Raw genomic sequence first — 7,718 nt, 5'->3', positions numbered from 1 at the left:
TTACTGCAATTTTCTCTTTTGTGGTGGACTGACACTAAGTCCGCAGTATCTCCAAGGTATGACTGTAATGCAGTAATTAACATGGAGTGCATATCTAGGGGTAGGCAAAAGTAGGTCCACAGTTATGCATATATGCATATAAATTCTTCGGTTAATCTCTCCCCACTCACCCACCAACCCCCGCCTTCCATCTGAGATTCATCAGACTATTCCCTGTTTCTCTGTCTCTGGATCTATTTTATTCATCAGTTTATTTTGTTCATTCAATTCCACATATGAGTGAAATCACATCATACGTGTCTTTCTCGGACTGACTTATTTCACTTAGCATAATGCTTTCCAGGTCTATCCACGCTGTTTCAAAGGGTAAGATTTCCTCCTTTTTTATGACCAAGTAATATTCCATTGTGTAAATGTACCACAGCTTTTTCATCCACTCACTCATCTATTGATAGGCACTGGGCTACTTCCAAATTTCGCTATTATAAATAATGCTGCAGTGAACACAGGGGTGCATGCGTTCCTTTGAATTAGTGTTTCAGGGTTCTTTGGATACATTCTGAGAAGTGGAGTGGTTGGGTCATGAGGCAGTTCCTGTTTTAATATTTTGAGGTAACTTCATATTGCTTTCCACAGTGGCTTTTGATGCAACATTTGCTCTTATATTACAAGAACTAGAAGAGTCTGTTCAGGGAAAAGAGGCAAAGTTTTCCTGCTAGAGGACAATAAGTATTAAATAATTAAGAAACAACAAAGGAGTCCTGGATTCTAAATAGGACCTAAACTCTCTCAGTGCTCTAACTCAGCAGGGAACTGACTAGAACAATTACTATACATTTGTGGTCATTGTACAGAACCATTTGTCTCTATCATCCTCCTACCCACGTGTCAGCTTTTATTTTTTTTCACCACTATCATAATTTTGTGACAATTGTTAGATTAACCACATCAAGACTTGTTAGTATTTATTATTACAAGAAGTACATAGAGCTTTGTTTAAAGTTTGTTTCTGTCATGGAAAGAAGGCATTTAATAGGAAGATATTTATTCAAATAGACATTTGCCATGCTTGTACTTTCTTCAGTCATTTATAATTCAATCAGTTGGCTATGAAGTGCTGACATTGAAATGCAGAAGCAGAAAGCTCCTGTTCTCTCAACCTTAAAAGTATCTAAATGAAATCTGGCCCAGGTCAGTAATGGACATGCCAACACTCTGAATGCTGCCCAGACTTAAAAGGAGGGTATTTAAAAAATGGCTTGAAACAAAACATGTTTCCACCAACACAAAAGGAAACAATCCCACTTCTAATATTTCATGTAGTAGGAATACAACCCATTTTTTTACTTGAAAAAGTCATTGAGCGATATGGAGAGAGTGTACACAATTTGGCTGCCATAGTATGTGCGCCACCATGAGTGTGTGGGAGGATGAGAAGCAGTCTCTATTTTTGAGCTGATTAGCCAGTGGGAAGGGTGTCGGGGTTATGGTCAATTTGCATGTTTCTCTTTTATTAGACAGGAGATATATATATGTGTGTGTGTGTGTGTGTGTGTGTGTGTGTGTGTATATATATATATATATATAATGTATATTATATTATATATAAATGTGTATTATATATTATAATGCATTTAGAGGAAAAACAGCTACTGTATTGAATCTCTTTTTGACAGTGTAGAACAATTTTTGTTCATTCTCTTCAACTCCTACAATCCATTTGTCTAATACAAAGTAGGTTTTCAATAAATGTGTATTGAATGAATGCATGGTTCCCTTTTAAGTGATTGCTGAATGGCAGGGCAATTATCCTTGCCCATAGGTGACTTGCTGTTCATATTCACTAATGTGAATAAATTGGAATCGATGGAATAGAAACAGAAAAAAAATGTTGCATGTAGGAAAAAATTTTTTTGGCTAAATTAAAATATAAAAGAAAAAAAATAATGCCCCAAAGATGAGCAAGTGCCCAAGGACTCATTCCCTTCTGGTAACTACCAGAAAAATCAGTGCTGTGGTTGGAAGAAATGACTTAGTACAGTTTCTGTGTGAAAAGTCATCAGGTCTGCAACATAAAGTGAGCCAATAAAACTAATCTACAAGGGGCTTTTAGATTTTGATTAGATTGTAGATTGCAAGCATTTTGTGAAGTTTTTGTAAAAATAGCAATTGATTTCCCCTCTAACCAAGCAATTTAATCTATGGTACAAGTTGCAAAGCCCGCTGTGGAGTAGTGGGTTTCCCTGCAGGATCAGTGAGCTAGAAGCAATACACCTGCCACTAGCCTTCTAAAATAATCATTTGGCAAAGATAATTTTAATAGGGAGGCGTAAAGGTTAACAGCCTTTGCTAAGGCTCTTTAGAGTCAGACTGACTCAGTACCACATTCATCACCCCATCCCTTCCTCTTTCAGTCTTATTCCATTCTGAGACCAGTGGGTTTTCATTATGCATTTCACCATGCTAGATCAAATATGCGTGTATTCATGCAAAATATATTAAATGCATCGCATACTCTGAGCACTATGCCAGAAAATGGGAGGTGAATATGAGAAGAGAGGAAGATCTGGTGGTTCCACAAACATGAAGGGAAAATGAAAGAAAAGCTGAACCTGGATTAATTGGCTAGACGAAGTTGAGAAGTACCCATTTTACAGTTTTTGATTTTTCCCTAGAAAAGTGGAAGTAGTGAGTGCCCAGGAATCACACTGGCTCAGACTCCTGAGATGCAACTTCTAATGAACAATTTGTTTCCCATTGCCCCAAAGAAGCCCCCTGCCTGGGGATTGGGTCTTTTATCAGGGATGCATTTAGTAAGAGGTTCCGGAGACTGTGCAGAGGGAGGAGAAAATGGACCGGAAAAGAACTACTGGAGCAAAGATGAGGGAGTGGCAGGAGGAGATGCACTGTGTGGCAGTGAGCAGCATATGGCAGTCCATGGTAGCCAGAGCACGGTGGGCAGCTTACACTGCTGCCTCTTGGGAAGATATGGAAATCCACTCTTGTGGGTTCTTGCCTAGAACCAGCACCACATTGTGTTAGAAAGGCTCCATGCGAGTTAGCAAATCCATGCTAGGGGTAGGCCTGCCATGACTCTCATACATTCCTGATCTTCACTTGAGCGTCACTTTGAGCAACACATAACCATATGAGCTCTTGTTTCCTTATTTGGGAACATGAAAAATATGACTCCTGTCTGTAATGTTTTAGAGATATTGTGAGGATTCACAGATTATAATTATTTTTCACCTAGAGGCCTGGTGCATGAAATTGTTCACGGGAGGGAGGGTCCCTCAGCCTGGCCTGCACCCTCTCCAATCTGGGACCCCTTGGGGGATGTCCAACTGCCAGTTTAAACTGACAATCGGACATGCCTCTCACAATTCGAGACTGCTGGCTCCTAATTGCTCGCCTGCCTGCCTGTCTGATCGCCCCTAACCGCTCTGCCTGCCTGCCTGCCTGCCTGATGGCCCCTAACCACCTCTGCCTGCCTGCCTGATCACTCCTAACTGCTCCCCTGCTGGCCTGATAGCCCCTAACCACCTCTGCTTTGGCCCCACTTCCGGGACCCAGGATTCCCTCCTCTGGCCTTTCACAATCTGGGACTGCTGGCTCCTAACTGCTCGCCTGCCTGCCTGCCTGATCGCCCTAACCACCTCTGCTTGCTTGATTGCCCCTAACTGCTCCCCTGCTGGCCTGATCGCATCTAACCACCTCTGCTTTGGCCCTGGGACCCAGGATTCCCTCCTCTGGCCGGCCGCAGGCACCCAGCACCAGGGATTCCCTCCCTCTGGCCAGCCGCAGGCATACGGGATCTGGGCCAGCTTTGCCTGGGCTGGCCGCAGCCACAGGCACCCAGGACTGTGGGTGGGCGGCTCCACCCTTTCCTGGGCCTCAGCCACAGGTTCTGGCACCTAGGACCACGGGGCGGGTGGCTTCTCCCTCTCCCGGGCCGCAGGTGCTAGCGCCCGGGACTGCGGGCGGGCGGCTTTGCCCGGGCCAGGCTTTTGTCAGGAAGTACCTCTGGATGGTCATCTGGAAGATGTCTGGTCTAATTAGCATATTATCCTTTTATTAGTATAGATACCATCATTATTATATTAATTTGTCGCTTATTGAACACCTAAAATGTTTAATTTTTCTAGCATTTTACTTTTATTATCTTAATATACCATATCAAAAAGTCTTAACTAGAGGTTAACATGCCCAGCCATGAACAAAGTAAGTTATATAAAAATACTTTTTTATTCTTTTAAGCCACCACACATTCTTTTTGGAGGATGATGAGGATATATGTACATTTAAATGAACACATTTATGCATTAACTTGCATGAAATAAAATAATATTGTTACTTGCCATGCAAGTATTATCAAAGCTATTCAAATCCAGGTGGTGTGGCTCAAAATCCCCTGTACTTAATCATTTTGCTAGATGAATATAAAATAGTTTGACATATGGTAACCAAAAAACAAGTAAAATGTAGAATTACTTCAATGACCAAGAAAAGCAGTACAGAGCCATCTAAGTTTTCATATGCCTTTCATCTCCTGTATAGAGTAATAAATGCCACTATTAGGGATCAAGAGTAGGATAATATTACAAAACTGTGTGTGGAACAAATGCTAGCCTACATGCCCCAGCTCCTGGTGAAACTTCATGTTCCCAGAGGCATAGGTTCGCATCACCACCCTGTCATTAGTGACTCACTTCAGGGATAATCCCAAGTACATTGGAGTCCAGGATGTAGGCTTCTCTTGAGTTCCTCGTTTGTTTTCTCAGGGATATGAAGCATCTTTTTCCCCTTGTTTTGACGACAGGGGAGTTTAGAGCAAATGCTACAGCTACCTTCCTCTTAACAGTGGTCGGCAAACTCATTAGTCAACAGAGCCAAATATCAACAGTACAACGATTGAAATTTCTTTTGAGAGCCAACTTTTTAAAACTTAAACTATATAGGTAGGTACATTGTTATTAACTTAATTAGGTACTCCTAAGGCTTAGGAAGAGCCACACTCAAGGGGCCAAAGAGCCACATGTGGCTCGCAAGCCGCAGTTTGCCGACCAGGGCTAGGAAATGCGCCCAATCAAATGAACTGCTTCCTTGGGTAGTGATTTTACCTTTGGTTTCAAATTAATTTTGAATTTTATCTGTCCTTCACCCACATGTATTAATTAATTTATGTAGTTACTAAATTCAGTACATAATTTATTTTTGTGGTTGTTTTTCATCGTTCAATTACAGAATTGATTTTTCTTTAAGCTTCAAAGATGGAGTAGCTCATATTTGAATATAGTATGTTGCTCATCATTTCTCTCTCTAATGCTGGCTTGCCAATTTTAAGTAGAAAGTGTTTCTTATTTGAACTAATGTTTGTTTTGTTTTGCTTTTGGTTACTACTTCTCATAAAGGGCAGGTATGAGAAAATGTATTTAATTGACATTCATTCTTACCAACAGGAAAAGTGTGTTTCGGCCCTTGACAGGAATCGAACCTGGGACCTTTCAGTCCGCAGGCCGACGTTCTATCCACTGAGCCAAACCGGTTTCGGCGACATTCATTCTTACCAACAGGAAAAGTGTGTTTCAGTTGTGTATTTTCTAAATGGAGCATCTCAGCATTCCGTCATTCGTGCTGCTTTTAGCTCTCTACCAGAATCAATGGCCTGGAAGCTGTACAGGACCCTCCTGTGACTTTAGGGCCCATCACGCCCCTGTGTAGTACATTAGGACTTTCAGAACTCCTGTCAGAATCTGTGCCGTTTAGCATAATGGTCTCTAAGCTCTATTGTATAGACCACATGTGCCTTACAGCCCAGTACAGGGTCAGGCAAAAGCAGGTTTACTGTTGTGAGTACACAAAACCCAGAATTTATTTATTAATGTATTATTTCCATATGAACAACTGTAAACATAATTTTGCCCCACAATGTATGCTGATCCTTATACAAAACCATGGAGAGTTTAACCTGGTGTAGACACAGGTAAAGTACAAACATAACAGGTTTAGATACTGTCCAAAGATGGGAGAACAGATGTCACAGGGCACAGAGGGACTGGAAGCATATTGAATTATGTTGCTAAGAAATCTAGTATATTATGAAATTCTCTCTCTCTCTTTCTCTCAAATTCATTTTCTCCACCAATAAACAAAATAAATACTCATTATAAATTTTGATGAATATAGAATATAGGAAGAAGGAAAAAACAGTCCATATTGCCACCATCCAAAGACAAGTTTTAATATTTATATACACAAGTATTCCCTTGCTATCCAAATCTCTTGTATTGAGTTCAAATAATGCAAATTTGGATGGCAAGTTCAAATGCTTATATTACATTATACAAATATTAAGTTTCAGATATCAAGTGTCCAATAGCAAAAGAGTCATATATAAAATGACAGGAGGCAGCCAATTGATGTGTCTCTCTCCCATTGATGTTACTCTCTCTCCTCTCTCTCCCACCCACCTCTCTTTCACTCCTTCTAAAAACAATGGAAAAATATCCTCGGGTGACGATTTTAAAAAATGCCACCTTTTTATTATTCCCTTTACAAATTGCTTAAAAGGTTTTTTGTTGCAATAATAGAGTTATAATAGAGTCTTTTATCAGTTTAACCAAGTCTTTCATATTTCAGTGTCCTGTATAAGGCATATATTCCTTCGGTTGATCTCTTACCCCACCCCTTCCTGCCCCCCAACCCTCCCTGGTCTTCCCGCTGTAGTTCAACAGTCTGTTTGAGGCAGCTCTGCCTCTGTATCTATTTTTGTTCAAAAGTTTATTATGGTCTTTATTATCCATAAATGGGTGAGTTTAACCATGTCTTTCATATTTCAGTGTCCTGTATAAGGCATATATGCTATCTTAAGTTTAAATTCTCCTACTTTATTTTGATTACTAGAGGCCAGTGCACGAGATTCATGCACTGGGGGGTGGGGGGGGGGTGTCGCTCAGCCCGGCCTGCACCCTCTCACAGTCCAGGACCCTTCGGGGGATGTCTGCCTGCCAGCTTAGGCCTAATGCCCCCAAGGGATTGGGCCTAAGCTGGCAGGCAGACAGTCAAGGCCCCTCACTCCTTACTGGCCACCTGCAGCAGAGGAGGGTGAGGCTCCTGCCACCACCTCTGCACTCACCAGCTGTGAACCTGGCTTTTGGCTGAAAGGCGCTCCCCCTGTGGGAGCACACTGACCACTAGGGGGCAGCTCCTGCATTGAGCATCTGCCCCCTGGTGGTCAGTGAGCATCATAGTGACCATTCATTCTGCCATTTGGTTTATTTGGATATTATACTTTTATTATATAAGACTAGAGGCCCGGTGCACAAAAATTTGTGCACTCGGGGGTGGGGGGGTGAGAGGGGGGTCCCCCAGCCCGGCCTGTGCCCTCTCGCAGTCTGGGACCCCTCGGGAGATAACGACCTGCTGGCTTAGGCCTGCTCCCGGGTGGCAGAGGGCAGGCCCAATCCCTAAGTGCAGCCCCTGGTCAGGCTCAGAGCAGGGCCGATTGGGGAGTTGGGGCGCCGCCCCGTCATGCACAGAGCAGGGCGGATCGGGAGGTTGCAATGCCACCCTCAGTCACGCTCAGGGTAGGGCCGATTGGGGGGTTGGGGCACCGCCCCCTGTCACACTCAAGGCAGGGTCGATGGGGAGGTTGCGGCGCCACCCCCTGTCACGCACAGAGCAGGGCCAATCAGGGGGTTGGGCGCTGCCCCCTGTCA

Source organism: Myotis brandtii, unplaced genomic scaffold (genome assembly GCF_000412655.1).
Source record: "Myotis brandtii unplaced genomic scaffold, ASM41265v1 scaffold142, whole genome shotgun sequence".
NCBI lineage: Eukaryota > Metazoa > Chordata > Mammalia > Chiroptera > Vespertilionidae > Myotis > Myotis brandtii.
This window is presented reverse-complemented; position numbering follows the sequence as displayed.